This window comes from Falco peregrinus, chromosome 6 (genome assembly GCF_023634155.1).
Source record: "Falco peregrinus isolate bFalPer1 chromosome 6, bFalPer1.pri, whole genome shotgun sequence".
Lineage (NCBI taxonomy): Eukaryota > Metazoa > Chordata > Aves > Falconiformes > Falconidae > Falco > Falco peregrinus.
In genome coordinates this window covers 49,504,252-49,524,436 of record NC_073726.1, presented here as the reverse complement: position 1 = coordinate 49,524,436, position 20,185 = coordinate 49,504,252, and the positions used below count along the sequence as shown (strand labels likewise).

The following is a 20,185-nucleotide window of genomic DNA, read 5'->3' as shown; positions in this document are numbered from 1 at the left end:
GTTGGGGGCTCCAGAGCTGAACTCCAAGGTGGGGTCCCATGAGAGCAAAGTAGAGGCACAGAATCACCATCCTCGACATGCTGGTCATGCTTCTTTGATGCAGCCCAGGATACAGTTGGCTTTCTGGGCTGCAAGGGCACTTTTCTGGGCCATGTTGAGCTTCTTGTCCACCAACACCCCCAAGTCCTTCTCCTCAGGGCTGCTCTCAATCCATTTTCCACCTGGCCTGCATTTGTGCTTGGGACTGCTCAACCCACGTGCAGGACCTTGCACTTGGACTTGCTGAACTTCATGAGGTTCACACGGGCCCATCTCTCAAGCCTGTCAAGGTCCCTCTGAATGGTGGTAATAATACTAATACGAATAATACTAATTATAATAATACTAATGATGATGATAATACAGATTATGATAATAATAATAATAATGTGCGTCCAGTACCAGAACAAATGACACACTGACATAAAGAGATGTGAACAGAGCTGAATGCATTTAACCCCAGCAAAAGAGTTAACATATGAATACCACAGTAAGACTCAACTCACAACAGATGGTTGTAAAAGCCAAGGAGCCCCTGTGCCAGCCTCACCTGTGAAAGCCATTGCGACAACCAACAAAGAGATGATGACAACTTTATGAAGAATGAAGTCCACGTCCATGAGCACCAGCTTACAGCAGTTCCCCTGGGCAGTGCACGCTCCTGCCAGCAGATTGCTCTGAGCACAGAGCAGAGGTGTTGATACTCTGTACAGACACCCATCATGCTGACTAAACAATAAGGCCCTAAAGATGTACTTTAAAAGACACCTCAGTGACTTTGCCACATGTTTCTGAATTTTAGAGCTTTTAGAGCACCTAACTCTATTAGGCTTCTACTCCAGTCTACAAGTAAGAATTAAAAAAAGACCTATTGCAATGATTTGCGTTGACTTTAATGTGCTTTTAAGAAGAGATGACTTTCTAAGGCTGAGCTACAGTACTTTTTAAAAAATTCAAGTCCTTCAATTTGCCACCCAAAACCCACCTAAAACTGTGAAGAATTTCTGGTTATTTGGGTAATTGCTGTTTTGAATATGCAAAGTTATAAAATTATTCCAGTCTACCTAGGGAGACAATTAAAGGAAAGCTAATTTGATTGTTTTGGTTTTTGTCATCTGTTAATAAGCCTGGAACCAATTCATGTCACATACAGAATAGTCCTGGGGTTGCATCAATATTACCCTGAAATTTAATGCAGTCTTGGTTACATTTGCCATATACTTATTTGTATTACAGTATTTATCACAAGAATAGGATTTTAATGTCAAATCAGACCTGCTTAATCTGTGCCTAGCTTATCCATATGTCTGGCTATTTGAGAGATTTAAGTGGTAACTAATCTAAACAACATATGTACCACTGATTTACTCATCTAATTTTTTGTTAATTCAAGTGAAAAATGACCTTAGTAAGTGTGTCAGATGGAGCAGATCTGATTAGTATTCTGTAAAACCTGGAAATAAATTGTCTTAATTTAAATGCTGATCTAATTTCTTGGTTCTTCCTATTGTTTTATACTTACAGACTCCATCCAAGGTATCATAAAAGGAACATATAGAAAATCACAGCACAGAGAAAATCACAGCACAGAAAGCAGAAAAAGCCTGGGTTTGTATATGTGTGCATACACATAGATATTTTTTTTATTTTTTTCTCTTACTGGGAGATGCAAAAAGCACAAATTAAATTACATAAGTGATACAATTATGCAACTTTATAATTTGTTTATAATAATGCAGAAGGCTTTGCTGCACATGAAAAAAGAAACCCTAAGTCAATCACAGAAGTGTACTAAGCAAGAAAATGCTCTTGATCAGAGGAATGGCACACACTGAGACTGTTTCCTGCTGCAGCGTGTGCTGCTAAGCACTAATCTATTCCCATGGAGATGAAAAGTGAGGATGAAGGGCAAAGCCAATCCTGCCTAGATTTTGACCTATGGCTCTGGGGAGATTAGTCACTTTATACAGGAAAACCATCCAAACAATACTACTGTTCAGTTATCTTTTTTGTGTGTGTTTATATGTAAAACCTTCCCCCCCACCCCCCAGAATAAAATGGTCATTCATTGCTTTACTCCTGAAGTTTTCTCTCTTTCCCTGTTCCTATTCTTCGTACATACTTCAGTTTTCTGATCCGCAAGCTCATCCAGCCTAGGTATAAATCAGCTTTCTGAGGGTGATATGTCTGGTCTCCATGGGGAAGCATTCTTGTCTTCCAAAATTCAAAGAGTTTCTTGCTAGAAAGTGCAGTATTTGGAGTGTGTAGTTAAAATTATATTTAATCTGTTTACACCCACAGCATGAGACAGTTAACTTTTATTCTTACTGATCAGTTTTCTTATACTTACCCTGTGCTATGTCAATCCTATTGTTTAAGACCAAGGTGGGAACAGAGAGGAGGACTCAAGTGTTTGTGGTATCTTTCAGGTTATACAGATCTATATCTGACTTTTGTGATGCACAGACAGGCCTGTCCTTTCTACTGTTTCACATACAGTTCTCTCCCTCTCCATCCAGTCTTTCTTGACAAAAAAAACTGGCTCCAGCAACTGAGCTAGGGAGGAATATGGGAATGTTGCTTTAATAAAGCAGTGGACCTACTTAGATGTGATGAACCTCAGTTTACCCGGATGCAGAAACATACACTGGAGTGCTAGCCTTAAGTGCCACCCAAAACTCATCACTGCCAAGGTCCTTTATCAGCAGAGGTAGAACCAACCAAGCACTTCCTCTGCATCTTCTGGATTGTTACTGACTCTGGAAACATGGGTTAGCTGGATGTTTCAGTGCCCTGCAAATGTCATACAGGGCAGCTGCTCCAGTTCAGGCTTTCTGCAGCCTGTGCCCAAACCAGTGATGCTATTCATCATTCTGAAGGCTCATAGGAATGTTTTGGGGAGCTTGTAGCTACCTGGCAGAAAGTACCACACGACACAGCACAACCCTATTTCAAGTTGCCCACAGTCCTACCACTCAAATTATTGTGGCCTGACAAACATACAGGCTGCTGCTAAGGACAGGGGCAGAGAACAAATAGAAAGCTATTCCAGGCAAAGCCACAACAGATTAGAGTGAGCTATGGAAGAGTGTTTTGTAATGGCAATCCTTCATATTTTTAACCCTCATTTTTGAAAATGCCTTCTTCATTTTGCCTTAATCTTTCTGGAAAAAAATACGATAATATCTGTGAAATTCAGACAGATTTTGTTGGTTAACTAGAAGTGAAGGATGAGCCAAAATCAGGCATGAAATTGAAAACTGTTCTCTCAGTGATAAGGAAATAAGCTGTCAGAGGCCTTGGATGGAATACTTGACCTAGCAGCCTTTCCATCTCTAATTTCATTGATTAAAGTTATCATTAGCAATTTTCTTAATTATGCATAATATTTCTGGTTTTTTGCAATCCTTGCTTTGTCTCCATCAAGTTCCTGCAGATCAATATCATCTTTCCTTAGTTTATTGCTAGGTTTAAATATACGAGATTAAAGAGATAATTAACTTCATTGCATGTCTGTAGAGCACCAGCCTCCAAATTTGCCTTCAATCCACATGAAACTAACTAAATTTTTGTGATATCTCCAACTTCACCTCCACCAATTATTTCATTCAACAATACACCATTTGAAAAAACACATTAATATAAGTAACATTATTGGCAAATGCAGAGGATGAGTGAACTGACACTGCTAGATTTTTCTGACCTCAGTAGCCCAAAAGGATTTGACAGATGTACAGCTCATAAATGTCCTTTTTACAATTACTGGTCAGGGAAGACAAGGACTGAACAACCATGGCTATCAAGACCAGGGAAAACAGAGACCTCCAAGCCAACACTGACCTGAGCCCCTAGGCTCATGCACAATGGCCACTGATATTCAAAGTTATCATTCTTCCTACAGGCTACAAGCCTCAAACTGATGCAGCACTGCCTCAGTTGCAGGGGTCTCTCCAGCCTCTGCCTCTGTGGCATGGCTTCTTCAAAAGCTGCAAGGACAAGTAGGACAGAGGGCAGGAAGGAAGAGCAATTAAATTTACCTGAAAAATGGGTCCAAGCATTAAGAAGCAGTCTTTCTTGGAGAACAGATAAAATAAACAGCATTATTTTTCATAAATAAATAAATAAAATTAATACATTAACACACAGTGTGGGGAAGTTTGCTAAACCCAAGTTATAAATATCCATGGGCTTTGCAGACTTTTGCACCAAGACCATCCTTTCTTAGCATTTGTATTTGCCTAGATAAGGTAGGACTTCTTCTGTCCCACCTATTAAATTAAACTTAATTTTAGATATGTTTTAGAACCGAATGCATTTCAGTCCTCAAAATTCCCACAGTTGGTATGTAGCCGGGATCCCATGTGCCATGCTTGTTTTACCTAGAGCAGCTGGTCTGCTATATAGGGATATTTTCTCTAAGGTGGATGCTAGGGTTGAACCACATTGCCTTTATAATCAACCAAGGTATAAATTAAATCACTGTGTGGTCATCTCCGCATGAGATAAAATCCATTAACAGCCCTTTACCCACAGTTTAGATGACTGTGAACTGGCATGTGAAATCAATGCATGTATCCTGGCACAAAGATCATTCTTCTACCTACATTTCTCCATTCTGCCCACAGATTTACCTCTGCTTTCAGGTGGAATTCCATCTTATTATGTCTTACTTTTCATAGCACAACAATAAGCGTCAGTGTTAAGATATGAGAATTTTCCACGTACAAATCAAAAGCAACATTAATATCCCTAGGGAATTTCAGGGTCAATGCCATTTTGTCACCTTTGAGGCTAAAAATTTCCTTGGACTAGAGATTTTGGAAAATATAAATTTAGGACTAAATCTGAGATTGTGACCGCCGCATAGGCTGTAAATGATTTACAACGCAGGCTAAAATGTGGTCAGCATTTGGATTTGCATGATCTCCAAGGCCAGGCCATTCCATAGCAAACCATTTTTCTCTGCTCCCTTCCTTTCCCAAAGTCTTTATATTTGGGATTTGTAATCTCCTCAGCTGTCACAGAAATATGGTTTTTTTATGTAGGTGAGACTCGATCCATTAATTGCTTTGTAAGCTAGGACAAGAGCTGTACGGTGGCATCAGAGCCGACCTGAGAAGCTGGAAGACTCTTCTAAAGATCTGTTATGTTCACACTGGGCCGAGCCATCAGATGCATGGTGTCAGCCTTCTGCCAAACATTTTTACTCAGCTTTGGTGATTCCTTTGGAGAAGGTCATATTAATGAATGGATACAACAATGCCTTAAATGGATGTTTCCTGGACTTCTGTTCACTCTTACCTTGCTATGCTGTTCATCCCAATGTCATCAGCAGATAAACACAACTTCCTCACCTTCCCAAGACTTTGTCACATGTTGGCAAATAGGTATATACCTTCAGTGGGGAGGCTGAGATGATATTCAACCAACCTTTTATTTCAGTTCACTGACTAGCATCATTTCGGTTCTGCCCAGCTATTTTTCATCCAAAACCTGCAGTAACATGTTTGTCCTGCCATTTTCCCAATGTGGAGACATAGGTTTTAGCAAAATACCTTCCCCATATTCTTGGCAGCTAAGTCTACAACATGACATCATTTACTCCTGGATCATAAATAAAGACCATATTTTATCCTGTGACCACCTCTTTGATCCTATGACATACTCATATCCTATGACCTTCTCATTTTGATCTGAACATTTGGTTCATACTTTGAACAATATTACTAAACTGTAAAACACCACAATGAAGGGTGTGACTTTCCTTTTCATGGTATTGCTCCCCTCTGAATACTGCTACTGTACCTGCAGTGGAAAAGAATTATTTGTTCTTGGAGCACCTTAAGGTACAGTGTTAGTAAGCAAATAAGTGACATGAAATTTAATACAAATATTTGAAAGTGTTACTGGGTAAATATTTTGCTTTTAGAAGCCAGATTGCACCAGTTGTCAGGAATTTCAAATCACTTTCTAAGGTAGGATCTCCTAGCATCTCCAGTTCTTCACAGACCATCTGACATAGAAAAACTTGACACTGTACTGTTCCACCAGTACAGTAGGTTTAATTTGTAGGAGAAAAGCATATGTCTTCCCAGAAAAATCTAGATTTTGAAAAGTCTGTTTGCACAGTGGCATAACCTGGTAGAGCAGATGTGAAAATGAGAAAGATTTTGCTTAGTGAAGATTCCTTTCCCTCCTCTTTTTGCAAATGTAAGGCCTCTGGGCTACAGAACATATTAAGGACCTTAAACTGCAGAAAGGTAAAGGTCCTAAGGACCTTAAGACTGGGATCGCAGAAAACAACCTTTAGGGGATTCCCTTAACTTAGTACGGCAGTGTTTTCTGTTTGATCTGCAGTTCTTTGTACTTCCCCTACCCCCCATCCCCCGCCCCCCTTTATCTGTTGGTAATAATGAAGAGAAATATAGCTGATAATAATGAGAATGGATGCTGGTACTGTAATAAAGACAAAACTAGAAATGCTGCAAGAATGGCAGCTATAGCAAGGATTTTTTTAATGTAATTGCCATGCTATAATTGCCTATTCACCTTTTTTTAAACCTGATCTTAAAAAGTACTAAAAAATTCCATCCATTTCATCATAAAGCAGAAATTGGATATGAGAAAGTAAGTGAAAATGAAAAAGTAGCTTGCCACTCTTGAGTTAACCTCTCAAAGAAATAAATAGGTGTATTCTCAGGTTCAACAAAGAGGAAGATAATGGGAAAGGGGAAAGCATTCTTTTTCATTGTGCTTCTTGGCATCAAAGCTTAAGTTTCTTGTCAAAGAAGAATAAAGATAAAGACTACCTAAGGAGAAAAATGGTAATCTCCCAGCATACTCAATACTTCTAAAATAAGACCCTCCCTACAAGCCACTCTGCATTGGCACATCACTTTGCTCACAAATGGCCTGGGAGACATCAATTATGCAGAATTCTAACATGGTGGAGGTGAAGCATACAGTTCGCCTTGTCCTGGCTCACTGAATCCCAGATGAGGTTAATCCATGGCAAAGGACGTTTTTCTCCACTTTTCAGAGAAAAAAGCCCCAGTAACATTGTTATCACTAGCCTACTTTATAAGGCATCCCTGAAATCCATGATCTCTCACATTCATTTGTTTACTTGGACCAGAGCCACATCAGTTATCTGTATATAAACCTTTTTGTGGTTATTTGCCACTGAATCAAACACATTTATCAACATGGCTGATCAACTCCAGTTTCAAATGGTAATGTCTTTCTGAAAGTGTCAGTCATAGATACAGTTTAAGAGCCCAGCTTAATACTGCTCACCTCAGTAACCGTGGAAGTCAAACCCCATAGTTTAGTCTCATCTCAATTATTTACCCACTGAGTGGCCTTGGCAACTGATTAACTCCTTTTCTTATGGTGTCCAGCCTTGAAGGAAATAACAAACAGCCAAACTTCAAAGTAAACTGTTCAGCTCTGTAAAACAAGAAAAAAAATAAGCCAAGTATTAAATGCTACCATGCTCTACTGCAGTGTTGCTAAACCTCCTTCTCAATCTGTTGTGATACATGCTAAGCAATACTTACCTTCACTATCTACCATGTACTTGCTTAGTGATACTGCATCTTTGTTACCATTTATGACCATAACCTGTAGAGATGTTACTGAGAACAAACTTAATCACTTATTAATAGTAACAGAAAAAGGCAATTTAATTTTTGAGGTTTTATTTATGCTATTTTGGCATTTACTGAGTCTTAAATGCATGTCTTCATCTAAGTTTAACACTCCAATTTCTACATACAAACCACTGTGCAGTAGAAGAGGGAAGCTAGGACACTGCATCAGCTTGTTTGCTAAGAAGCAAAAATTTCCAAGGACTTCAATTGGGAAAAGAGCTATAAATGACAGCCATGAAAGACAGCTAGAGCAATAGCTCCCTGCCTCCTTCATTTCAGCAGCACTGGTGCAGCCGAGATTGAACTGCCCTTGGAGAAACCTGTGTGAGCATGTGCTGTAAAACTAAGATTATCAGGAGAAAAGCAGAAACTGAATGCACTCAGCACTAAAAGAAATTCAGAGACCACTTGTGAAATGGCTACTTCAGAGTGGCACGTGCTGGTCTCTGCTGAATTTAATGGAGCCGCCATACAAAAAGGCAGGCTGGGAAATCTGCCAAGTGAGGTTTAAAGAAGACTAAACTACTATTATGAAAGAAACTAAGAAAAGGACAATTATAAAGGGATCCAAATTTTACTTATAGTTAGTTTACAACTCGCATGTTGCAAGAAGATAGTTGCAAATTATCCTACAGAGGGAATAATCAAAGTCAGTAGGATTTTTTTCTCAGCTTTTCAAACTGAAAGTTTTATACATTAGGAAAGCATAATGTCAGATAAATCAGTGCTTTTATTTCTTTCATCAGCTATTTTTCTCTTGATGCTTTGTTCCTCAAGCACATGTAGCCTAATGTGGGCTTTTCCTGCGAGGATGCATCCCATGTGAACCGGTCAAATCTGTTATGGAAGAGACAATTCTCCACAAACCTCTCAAAATTTATCAATCTCTTCCCCTGAACACAGGAAAGCATAATTTAAATGGATTATGATCCAGAATTTAAATGGGTAAAAAAATAGAGACAGAGCCTCACTGATAGTGGATATTGAAGAAACTTAGATGTTTACAATGAGACATATGCTGAAGAGAGTGTCTGAATGAAAGAGGTGCCTGGGAGTGGGCTCAAGAGTAAGTGAAATTACTCTGTCTTTTCTAAACCAGGGAAAAAACCAAGATGAACAGCTGCCAAATCCAGGCTTTATTGGAGGCAAGGCTATTTACATCTGATTAATAAACACTTCATAGTTCACTAAGGAGCATTTGTCTACCTTTGGCTGCAGTCTATTGTCCTTCATCAATTGTTTTACATTTATTTTTGGATTTGGTTGAAGAAATTTCTAATTTCCTGTAATCTGGGAAAAAGCACATCTTGCAAAGGATCATAAGCTTGGTGGGAAGGACAGGATGCATTCTTTATTTTCTTTCTCCCTCCCTCTCACTGTGATCTCAGGTCACATCCGTAAGTGTCTAAGAGGATAATTGGCTTGGATACAGACTTCCCTGTATCCAAGCCTTCCAACCACTGGGCTGTTGGCCGCACTGTCTCCCAACAGCCAGGGTAACTGCTGTCACTTTTACATCCATATCATCTCACAAACGTCTCTACTTTTGTCACACTATTCTCCATGCTTTCGTAACCTTCCTCCTATTTCATTAGCAATTTCATACCTCCTGACCTGCCTTCCTTGTCAGTGTAGCCAACATGTTGCCTTGACCCTGCTTGGCTTCTTTTTCCAATCTACCCATGTGGCTCACATAGATCCACAATCTTTTCCTTGGGAATCAGCATAATGGAATCACTCCTATTGCATCACACGCAAATCTCTTTCTTTTAAATCTCCACAGAATTTATATTACCTCCTGCCATTCCTGTGTTGAGACCCTTAACTTGCTCATTCCTTTCATATGCCCTTCAGACCTTTCTTCCACAAATCCTGGTGGGACCAAGGTGTGCTTGAAATAAGACCCCAGTTCTGCGACCATGGCAGCTTCCCTGTCCATGTGTCACCAAGGTACACATTCCTTTAAACTCTCTCCTTATTCCTTCACCTCCATTCCTGTGCTATTTCATATTTATCTCATGAGATATTTAGTAGGTAAATTCATTAAAGAAAAGAAAGCATGAAAATAGTTCTTTGGTAGAATTCATCCAAAAATCCTGTAGAAGTTCCACAAGTGTGATAACATCTTCAGCACAAGGGTTGGTTCTTTTACATTATTATTACATACCACAAAATCCTCAGCCTCTTTCTACATATAAATCAACGGCATTTAAAACCATAAATTATAGGTATTAGAGGAAGGAAAAGATGCAGCCTAAGTAATGGTCTGAGATTCAGGGGGTTTCAAATCAGTTCAGGTTTTACCTGGATCTAAATCCCTCTATGTGCCTGGATAAGTTATTTCATGTGTCCATGGCTCTCTGTAGAATAACATAGTTTCCCTGGGACCACAGTTCTGCCATCTCTACCGTTAGCATTATAAACTCCTCAGGGCAGAGTCCCCCTCGCTACACATATAAATGATGCCTGCAGCAAAGAAACCCTGAACTCATCTGGGGTCCAAGGATTTAACATATTATAAACACTTCATTAAGAGTTTAGTATTAATATAGCAGTTACTGGTAATGCTGAAAAATGCTTTTCTTTTCTTTTTTTTTCCTCTCTCTCTCACAAAGACACAGGCACACACACACTGTTCACACAGGCTTTCTTTGGCTGCTATTGCCACCACACACTGACCTTTGAAATATGGAAATAAAAGTGCTCAGAAATAAAGCTGGCAGCAACAGCAGCCCAACTGTCATCATTTAGAATCTGAAACAAGTGGGGCCATAGTTTGCAAGCTGTCTTCATAATTACTTGAAGCAGTTGTCACTCTGGCTCTGGTTTGTTCATTACACCCCAAACAAACAGCTGATATTTGTTAAAGCACATAAGCCACTTTGTTGAGGCAGGGTTCTTTATTGTGAGGAACTCTGCAGCTGTAAGTCACATGCAGTTCATAGTATTTCCTGATTTCCTTTGCTTTATTTGCTTCCCTGCATTCCCTTTACAGCAATAGCTTTTTTTTACCAGAGAGAGAGATAGAGTAAAAGAAAAAAACAACAGTTATATATATATATACAAGAAGGTAAACATTAGCTAACATAAAGCTTGATAGGCTTAAGGTTTATGACCCAAATCTGTTTCCCATTAAACAAATACTTTTGCTGTGGTAAAGAATGCTTAGCAATAAGAAAGTCATGGATGGAATTTGAGACTGCTGCACTCCAGTGAAATGACTGCCACTCACAGTTCAGCGCCCTCCCTCTGCAGTAGCCCGAGGGGGAAGTAAATGGATGGCATTGATCTGAGCTGAGTCCAGAGCCTTCTGGGAAGGTCCTTTCTTTGCTTCCTTACATCCTGAAAACTGAGGCTCTGGCAAGCGTTCTGCAATATTCCATGTAAGACTGGTCAACTGGCTGATGGTTGTGGTCTTCTCTGATGAACCACTGGATGACTGAATGGGGAAAAGGTCCCCTTTCAGTCCACAGCTGGCAGGTTTCCATGACTGCTGGTGGAGATGAAGGAATGGAGAAAGTGTGCAGAAAGCAGAGTTGCTTTCACCTGGCCTGTACAAAGGGAAGAAAATCCTGTCCAACGAGGCTTTTTTCAAGCCTATTCTGGCAACATGAGTTTGAAAGAATAAAGATGATAAACGAGCTCAGTTGGCCAAAGAAGTTGACACAGTCTTCTGCAAGACCAAACTGTTACATAAGCTCTCAATATGTGAACAGAGATCTCAGCCTGATCAGCTGCACAGCAACAGTAACTGGGAGAAATAATTTCCTTTAAAGTAAAAACACAGGGAAAAAAAAACACAATGAAAGCATTTCAAATGTAGTGTATTTCATTTTGATAACATCCTTTATTACCTTTCCCATTACTTGCAGGGAATTTCTGTATGTGAAAAACTCTGGCAATCTTTCAGAATATATGGAAGATGTTATTGGTTTTCCTTTTTGGAGGGGAAGAATCAACTGAGGTGTTGTTGCTGCAACTCTTTAAAATATGCATAAAGTAAACAGCAAAGGTGAAAAAAGACTGGTAAAGGGAGAAAATGTGATTTATTTCTATCCTTTTGAGTTGTAGCTCCAAGCTCATTGCTGTGGAAACATAAGCCCAGCACATTGTCTTGCCTGACATCTGCACATCCAGAAAACTTGTACCAGTGCTGAGCTATTTGAGATAATGCTTTTATCTACGCAGCAACTGGCAAAAGATATGCTCCCAGACCACTAATCAATCTTCCCGTTAAACATGAGACAATGAGAAAGAAAGGAGGAAAGTGAGATGTAGTGCAGGGAGCTACCGGGCAGTCTCACAGGTGGTAATGGTAAGGTCATGTATTATTTAAGAACTCCAGGAAAGCCAGGAAAGGAGGTAGTGACTCATGAGTTGTTCTCTCACAAAGGGGTCAAAAAAGGAAAGCTCAATGGGGTGGAAGTGGGTAGGAGGTGAAATCCATTACAAGAAGATTACTCTTTTCCATTCAGTCACTTCCAGACTTCTGCTGAAAATCTATAAAAATTCAGTATGTAGAGCAAGTTACCTTTTCATTATTCGTAATTTAGGCCTTTAATTTCTCATTCTCCTTCCTAATGATAACATCTATAGCTTGCTCTTGATAGAACTGACCTTGTCTTTCTGCTCTTGTCTGTGTCTGATTTTTATACTTCACATATAAGAAGCAGAGTTAGACCTCTGCTATTTTGCCAAGCACAGGAGAAACTGAGGACAGAGAGAAGAAGGGAATGGGAAATCTCAACACAGAGTATTTGCCACATCATTCTCAGTTGAGGTATGCCTATAATCCTTATAGGGCGAGCTAGGAGAACTTCCCAGGTGACAACTCTCACTCCATACTGAGATGAGCGCCAAGATGTGAAATCCCATCCTTCCATGCCTTGCACTTTCAGGGGAAGAAAAGTGAAGAGTGAGGCAAGAAGGGGAGCTGCAAGGGATACAACCGATTCCCAGTCTAAACGGTCAGCAATAGGACTGCAGGGAGTGTCCTTGTGTGCACCTGCTCCACAGGCTGGATGGACATAGTCACTGTGACCTTGTCTCTCTGACAGCACCAAGCCAGCGCTGCTGTGGGTTATCTGCCAGTACAGTGAGAGACAAATTGCTTTTGTCCTGATGGCAGTTTTCTGTGATTCTGCCTTGCCTGAAAGAGTTTTTTCCATTTTTATGTGTTGAACCATACTCAATACTAACCACACTGTAAGAATGCAGAACTAGCAATATCATGGGGCAAACTTGCAAAGCTATTTAATTTGTTTACTGATTCCCTCCCAAATAGAAGTGAATTGTTTGTGTGAAGGATGAGACAGAAACATGATGCTTCAATATATAACTCAAGTTAGGTTATTTATACAGGGCATATCCCTCCACCTGCATCCAACCTGTGCTTCCTGGTTTACCTATGTGCCTAGGCAAAGCAAGTTTCATTGGAGCTTTGGCAAGCCTGGCTTTCCCAGGCGTTACATATCATTTTCCCTGGTACCCCTGCCAGTAAGGGCACCCACTGAGAAGGTAATGGAATGTTTATTAGGGAGGGGGTGACAGCGCAGTAGCAGCCTCTTAAAATACTTCTTCAAACATGCCCATCAATGAATGACCAGAAAACTTTTTATGCTGGGAAATGTTAAAAGAAGAGGATGTGGCTGACAAAGATCAGAGAGGACGTGGCAGTGTAAAGGACTGCCAGAGCAGAAAAGTACGGGACATTGAACTGATGACCAAGCTGATTCTTCTATAGAAATTTCAAGACTTATTGATTTAAAAACTCTGAGACAGTACTATGATGATACAGAAATACGTATTAAAAGGTAATGTTGAGCATTGTAAAAGGCTACATATCTCAGCTGGGAAGTAATCTTTCTAGTAACGGCTGTTAAATTTCTTTCCATTCAGCAGGCATTTCTTTTGTCTGACTTACTAAACAGAAATGTCTGCCCATCCTAGGACAAGCACCATCAAGCCTGTTGCTACTACTAGGTGGACGGACTAGTCAAAACCCAAAGTAGAAAGCATCTTAATAAAATAATGATGCAACCAGTATTTATTGAACTCTTAGTATCTGGTTTGTTGTATCACAAAATACATTTTAGGTGGCCCAGCCTGTAAGGCAAGTATCTAAGAAAGGATTTTTTGTTTCCCTCCTTTTCTCGTTTTCTTTCTGTTTCCTCAATGCATTCCATTATTCAAATATTTTACAAGATAGTCAGTGTTCTCCCTCAATTTAAACCTTGGTGAAAGAGCATTAGAAAAAGTGACAAGACTATCATTCAAAGGAGAGGGTCACACTAGTGGCTTGTTACTTCATTTTCATGACAAAGATTGCATCTGACATTTAATACCCAACATCTTTCAAGAAATATAGTGAAGTGCTCCACCATTTTGACCTTTTCTTGGGTCTTTATTTCTGATTGGCCCATCCATTCCACTCTTTCCTAGGCATTATAGCCCTATCAATCAAGGAAATAGAGATTACAGTCCACTGTGAAACCATACACATTTAAAGGAGGCACCACAAAGGTTTTTAGGCCCCACATCTTCTGAAGCTTAGGATTGTTACAAATGGATCACTAGAAAATATTTCCCTTTTTTTAGTCTTCTCCAGCCTCTTGCAACAAATTAAGAAAACAATAAAGTCTTCAGCATTGGCAAAGATACTGTGGCCACAGCACCTAACAACATCTCTAGGCAACCATTTTACATGAAGAATGGATTTGACATGACTGACCAAGGATGATCATTGAGAGGCAGAGGTTTTTGCTCATTTCCAGATCAATCCTTGTGCTACAGCAGCTTTGTTTCTCTCTCTTGTTCTCACTCTCTTTCTGTCCCCTCTGCGTGTATTTTGGGAGAGGGCAGGTGACATTTAAATAAGACTTCAGAAATGTCCACCTGCAAAAAACATTAATCAGTAACACCTAGTTCTTCAGTGACACTTTTCAACTGCAGATCTCAAAGCACATCCCAGAAGTGGGAAGGAGTATTTTGGGGAATGCCTTGTGTTTGATCCAGAGGCCACTATGGAACCAGGAGTGGAATCCAGTGTTCCCCATTCCCCATGCTGAGTGCTCCCTAGGAACCAAAATTATTACTGAAGACGCACAGGTAAAGACACACTTTTGAGCTTGTAGGAAGGTAACAGCAAAATATGGGGAACACTATAGAGCACCATCTGCATCTCCTTTATTCGCTGTTGCTGTATTTTCTCCCAAAAGAAACAGTGATTTGTATACTGTGATTCATGGCAATGACAAATAGATCAAGGAGTTTATGGCCACCAGTGACTGACATCAACTCTGAATTATGTCCTGCAGTGACCAGACTCTTAGCCACATTACTGAATATATACTGAAATACCACTGAAGTTGCCATATAGTTAATACAACAACAGACTGCGCTGTCCAAGAAGCTGAGCAAACCAAATGGATTACATTCACACAAAGGTGCAGAGTAAAGAAGATATAAAACGGACAAATAAGAACTTTGGGGAAGGTATTTTCAAAAATGCACAGGCACCTATAAAGAGAGCCTGATCGAAAAACTTCATTCTGAAAAGCAATAAATAAAAGAAGCCCCCTGCTTTTCATTGTTGCTAATGCAGTCAGTAGTATATATATGTCATAGATACAGTTTTGCAGCAAAGGCTTTAATTGCTTTTAAGTGTAATCATCTATTAGACTCAGGCAACTTGTGAGGTTTAAGGAAGCAGAGTAAATTGTATGAGCAGACTGCAACATTGCATGAAAACTGGATGCAGCTATGATGAGGGGGGGACCAAGCAAGTGGAGTCATTTCTCCTCAGCACTCCCCATGTCAGTAAGTCATTGCTAGTCTGGTAACACAATAATAATAAGCTCTTCCAGAAAATGCCAATATTGCTTATTGTATCCATTTTCCTTTTGAGCTAGGGTGAAGGTTCATAAAGAATTCTTTTCAAAACTTGATTATTATTAGAAATCTAGTGCTTCAAAACTCATGTTTACGGAAACTTACTGATTTGGATGAAATTTTTGACAGAAAAAAAATGTAGGGGTCAAGTTTTTGAGATTTCAGGAGTTTCAAGAGTTCAATCACCACAATATTCTGTGTAGGGCACTCAATGAAGATTTTGGTCAAGGGTGCTAGCCCTGCTCCAAAAATAGTCTTTAACTTAAATTATGGAGTACAGGCTAATCCTTGGTGATGTGTTTGCCTCCCTTTATGCTTCTCTGCCAAAAAGATAAACAACCAAGCCCCAAGAAATCAAACCCCCAAATAATTGTACAAAATACCTGATTTCATCCCTGTGAGGAATGGAAGAAAAAACAAATGTGCAAAAAATGTTATGGGATGAGAATTCCCAGCCCCATTTTGTCAAGGAGGAAATTGAAGCAGGTGAGAAAAGCAGCTTTCCCAGAGCTGCAGTGCAAACTCCTGACAGATGGAGGGTTAAAAAACTAGGAGGTTTTACTAATACAGCACAGGGCTCGTTTTTCTGGAGAATGTATTTACTGTCAGTCAGCCCAGGGTTTGCACCACAGCTTTCCTCACAGAACATTTATACAGATAAACCTCCCATTTCCCCGAGGCTCCCTCTGACCTCTCTGCCTGTGGTGGGAGTCCCTTTGGGAATGGGATGTCAGACTTGACTCACAGCTCTGAGCGATGAGGACAGGGAGCAGGCACAGTACTGGTGTACCATCTTGAAGCTGTGCATGTTGTCAGGAACAAATGGAGTGGCACTCTGGCCGGGATGTGACAGGACCTCAACACATGCTCTGGATGGGCCCCACTGGTGAGGTTTGTGTAGGCTGATGGAGTCCCTTCCCACAGTGCTTTCTGCTGCTGTTCTGACATTTCACAGGACTTTTTTTAATCAATTGCTTTGCATTTCATTATTCCAGAAACACATATTCCTGGAAATTTGGCTTGCCATCTAACTGGAGAACTGCTTATATGCTAGTACTGGCTCTTGCTCATGTCTTCAGTTTGTAATTGGAGCTAGCAGTCTCCAATCTTCATGTCAGATTTATGTTGATTTTCTCTGGCTCTGTGAGTCCCACCTTCTTTCTCCCTCTTTGGCATCTGTGTTTTCCCTCCCCTTCCAGCTTGAACATGTGGTACTAGTGGCTTACACCTGAAGGGAACTTGTTCTGACCAAAAGGCACCCCTTTGAAATTCATCTGAATCAGGAAGAACTGAGACATTTCAAAAAGTGTATTCATTGAGCAACACTCTTCCTCTGATCTGGACTAAATTTTGAAGCTTTAAGAGGTATTGGTAATTAGATAGGAAAATGTGCCTGAAAGGCTCATCTTATGGACTAGCTTTCTCTTAAGTTGGTGGTGTCAGGAAAACCTCTGTAGGTTCTAGGCTTTGTTAAAAGCTGTAGGTTATTCACATTAACTTTGTTTGAGCTATATATATTGGCAAATGTGGCCAGTTTGGAGAGTGCTTGCTTTGTTTCTAGATTCTTTTGCCTCAGCATTAGAAAGAAAAAAACCCCACTTAATCTGCATTTGACAAGAATTTTAAATGTTGTTTGCAAAGGCCATTTGATTAAGGTAAGATTCTGATACATACAGTGCAGCTGAATGGCACCTTATTCTCCATTTGTTTCAGTGCTACCATGTGGCCACTGTTCCTCTCTGATTTTCATGCCCACTGAGGGAACCTTTTTGTGCATTATTCTGTGCAGAGAACAAATGTTCTTGTTGCTTACTCACTCCTCAAGGTGAGGGCAAGCATCTTCTGAAGTTTCAAAAAACATCACAGCCTGTGGTTCCCAACTCTTTCTGTCTTCTCTCTCTCTTCTGCTGCTTTACCTCCAAGGGTTATCTTTTTATTATTAAATTTCTTACTGTTCCCCAGGGTAATAATACCTTAGTCCCTTCCATGTAAAATCAGAAAAGATATTAAAACTCTTGACCTATAGAACTGTTCTGCCTTTTTCAATTAAAATTGTGCCCAAGTGATGCTTTAACTTTGCTTTCTGAGGAATATTTGTTCATTGCTGCTTTTATATTTTCTGTGCTTCTCTGTTTGGTTGAGTTGTTTGCTGTAGATGGTTTTCAGAGAGTTTTTTTTCAGAGTGGGAAAACAAAGTAATCAGTGTTGTGAGTGACATTTTTATCATGAAAAGTTTTTTTCTCAGGGGAAGGTTTACGTGGCCTTCACTAGAGATGGGACGTAGTCTCACAGTGAGATGCAAGTTAGTCAGAAATTATGGTTAGAAATTCAGGTAATCTGTATGGGAATTTATTCAGCAAGTGGATCCCCTCAGCCAGGTGTGTTTGTTACCAGCTCTCATCTATTTTGCTCTGTGCTTTTTGAACCACAGCTATAGCGAGCTCAGATATCCCAGCATTCACCACGCAGCTGAGGTCAAGTCCATGATTCAGCCTTTTTAGGCCTTACGCTCCCTGCATCTTGGGTACCATAGCTCATGGAGAAGTGTCCTGGGCAAGGGAAAGGCTTGGCATGTGGGGCCGGCAGCATGCCTACCCACCCCCGGGGCAGGGATGGGGGGAGCCTTCCCCAAAGCACCACACAGAGATGCTGAAGGTCCCCTGAGGACTCCAAGAGCCACTACTAACCCAACATGTCCCAAAGAGGAGGCTGCCTGAACTTTCAGGTGATGGCCTCTGTAGAGCACAGACCCTTGTAACCTATATAATTATATTTCTTTCCCCTAGTTAGGGTTTTGGTTTTTTCTTTTTCATTTTAAACGACAGTATAATTTATGTGAAACACTCTGGGACTTGATAACACTTAGCCTTCAGGCTTATGCCTGAGAATGCACCTAAGCATAAATTATTGCACAATAATTCAAGCCCTGTCTGGTCTTATTGCTTAATAAAATTAACATTGTGATATGAACCAAAATGTCTTGAAGTAAAATTGCACTTTTTCAGGAGTTCAATTGAAAGGAAAAAACCCACCACCACCCAGCAAAAAAAATAAACAGGTTTTTATGAGTGAGGTAAAATATAACTCTCTTTCGTCTTAAGACTTACTTTTTCTTTTTTACAAGCCAGCAACTTAGTTGCTTTTTATTCTGTAAGTAATGTGAGATGCTTTTTTATACATACTCTGAGTCGTTTCATCATTCAGGAGCAAAGCAAAACCAGAAAGTTGCATGTGTTCCTGGATTTTATCTTGAATGAAAAATACCTTTTCTCCAGCTTTTTGTAATGCCGGCAGTAAAAGGAATGGTACAGTGTTCTGAAGAAAATACTTAGGAGACAGGAACTTCCCTGCCACTCTTGTCTTTAAAAGTTCCCAAAGTATAAGTGATGTAGGAGTTCCTCAGAGCTGTCTTGGTGACAAGCCAGAGTGTCCCTGCTCATTTTACCTTAAAATGTGTGCAAATACGCACCAACACATAAGGAAACTCTAAGCCTAGGGATCTTAGTGACAAGGAACATGAAGAAGACTGACCGAAGATGCAGAGCCTTGCAGTATCAGTTAGACTGACAGGAAGGCTTGAAAATTAAAGGTGGTAAAGCACTTGTGGCAGGCAGCTTATTTGCTATCATATGTCTGTAGGAATGTGGAAAAGCTGGCCTTTTACTGGAGAAGTCAGCCTATCACAGAGTGCAAGGATACAGCCTTCTGCAGCTCAAGAAATTACACAGAGACCAGCCACAGATCAACCAAACACTTTTCCATATGTGTAACTTGAAACTGAAGCTACAGAACTCAATTTCTGTATTACTTAGTTTTAGGTCTTTGCCTATGCTATGGAAAAGATGCAATTTATTGCTAGGTTAAAGCTCAAAATGCATAATCATAGTTTTGTGTGGTTTTATCTCTTGAATAGAACGATCCCCTCTCTCCCCCCGATAAAAAGTGATTACACTGCTCATACCAATTCTTGTCAAGACAGGAAGATTGTTTAAAACAGTCTATGTGATGGTTAATACACTAAGCCCATGAGTGGTGCCATGGAGACTATTTTGCAAATGCACAAAATCTCCTTACAACAAAAAATCTGAGTCTGAAAGCAGGTATTTATTAAGGTAGCCCCAAGGAACCACAATCTAGTAACTGCTGGGAAACACAGAACAAAAAAGAAACAGAGGTCTAGAAGTGCAACTGAACGAAACAAAAAAGCAAGGGTAGCCTTTTGTCAACCTCTTATATGTGCTGGAATGAAAAAAGTGAATTTGAATCAAAATCAAAGACAGAGAAACTGCTGGGTCTGCTCTCTACATGCCTTTGAACTGGCCTAAGCATGCCTCAGTCTAGGCTGGGAAACGTGCATGCACTAGTTTGAGGATTTCACAATTATGAAAACTAAAGAGCTTTTTGTTTGTATATTTTGTTTAGTTAAATGTAGCACCATACACATCTTGTCAAAAAGGGGTTTGAACAAGTCTTTATGTACTTTTAAAAGCCAAGTAAACAGAGAGACACTGACTGGTTTATCTCTCCAACCAGCACACTAGGAAAGCAAACTTACTTTCTTCTAGGTACTACTTTTTAATTGGGTTCTTTCCAGCATAAACTCT

The 20,185-nt window shown here is 40.0% G+C and overlaps 1 long non-coding RNA gene across 1 annotated transcript in view; it reads right to left on the bottom strand.

The window, feature by feature from the left end:
- Positions 1-1,613: 1,613 nt before the first annotated feature.
- Positions 1,614-20,185, bottom strand: part of LOC129784820 (uncharacterized) — a 50,724-nt gene continuing 32,152 nt past the window's right edge. The window contains exon 3 of the long non-coding RNA XR_008747938.1: positions 1,614-7,488. This is a non-coding gene — a long non-coding RNA (uncharacterized LOC129784820). The remainder of the gene's footprint in view (positions 7,489-20,185) is intronic.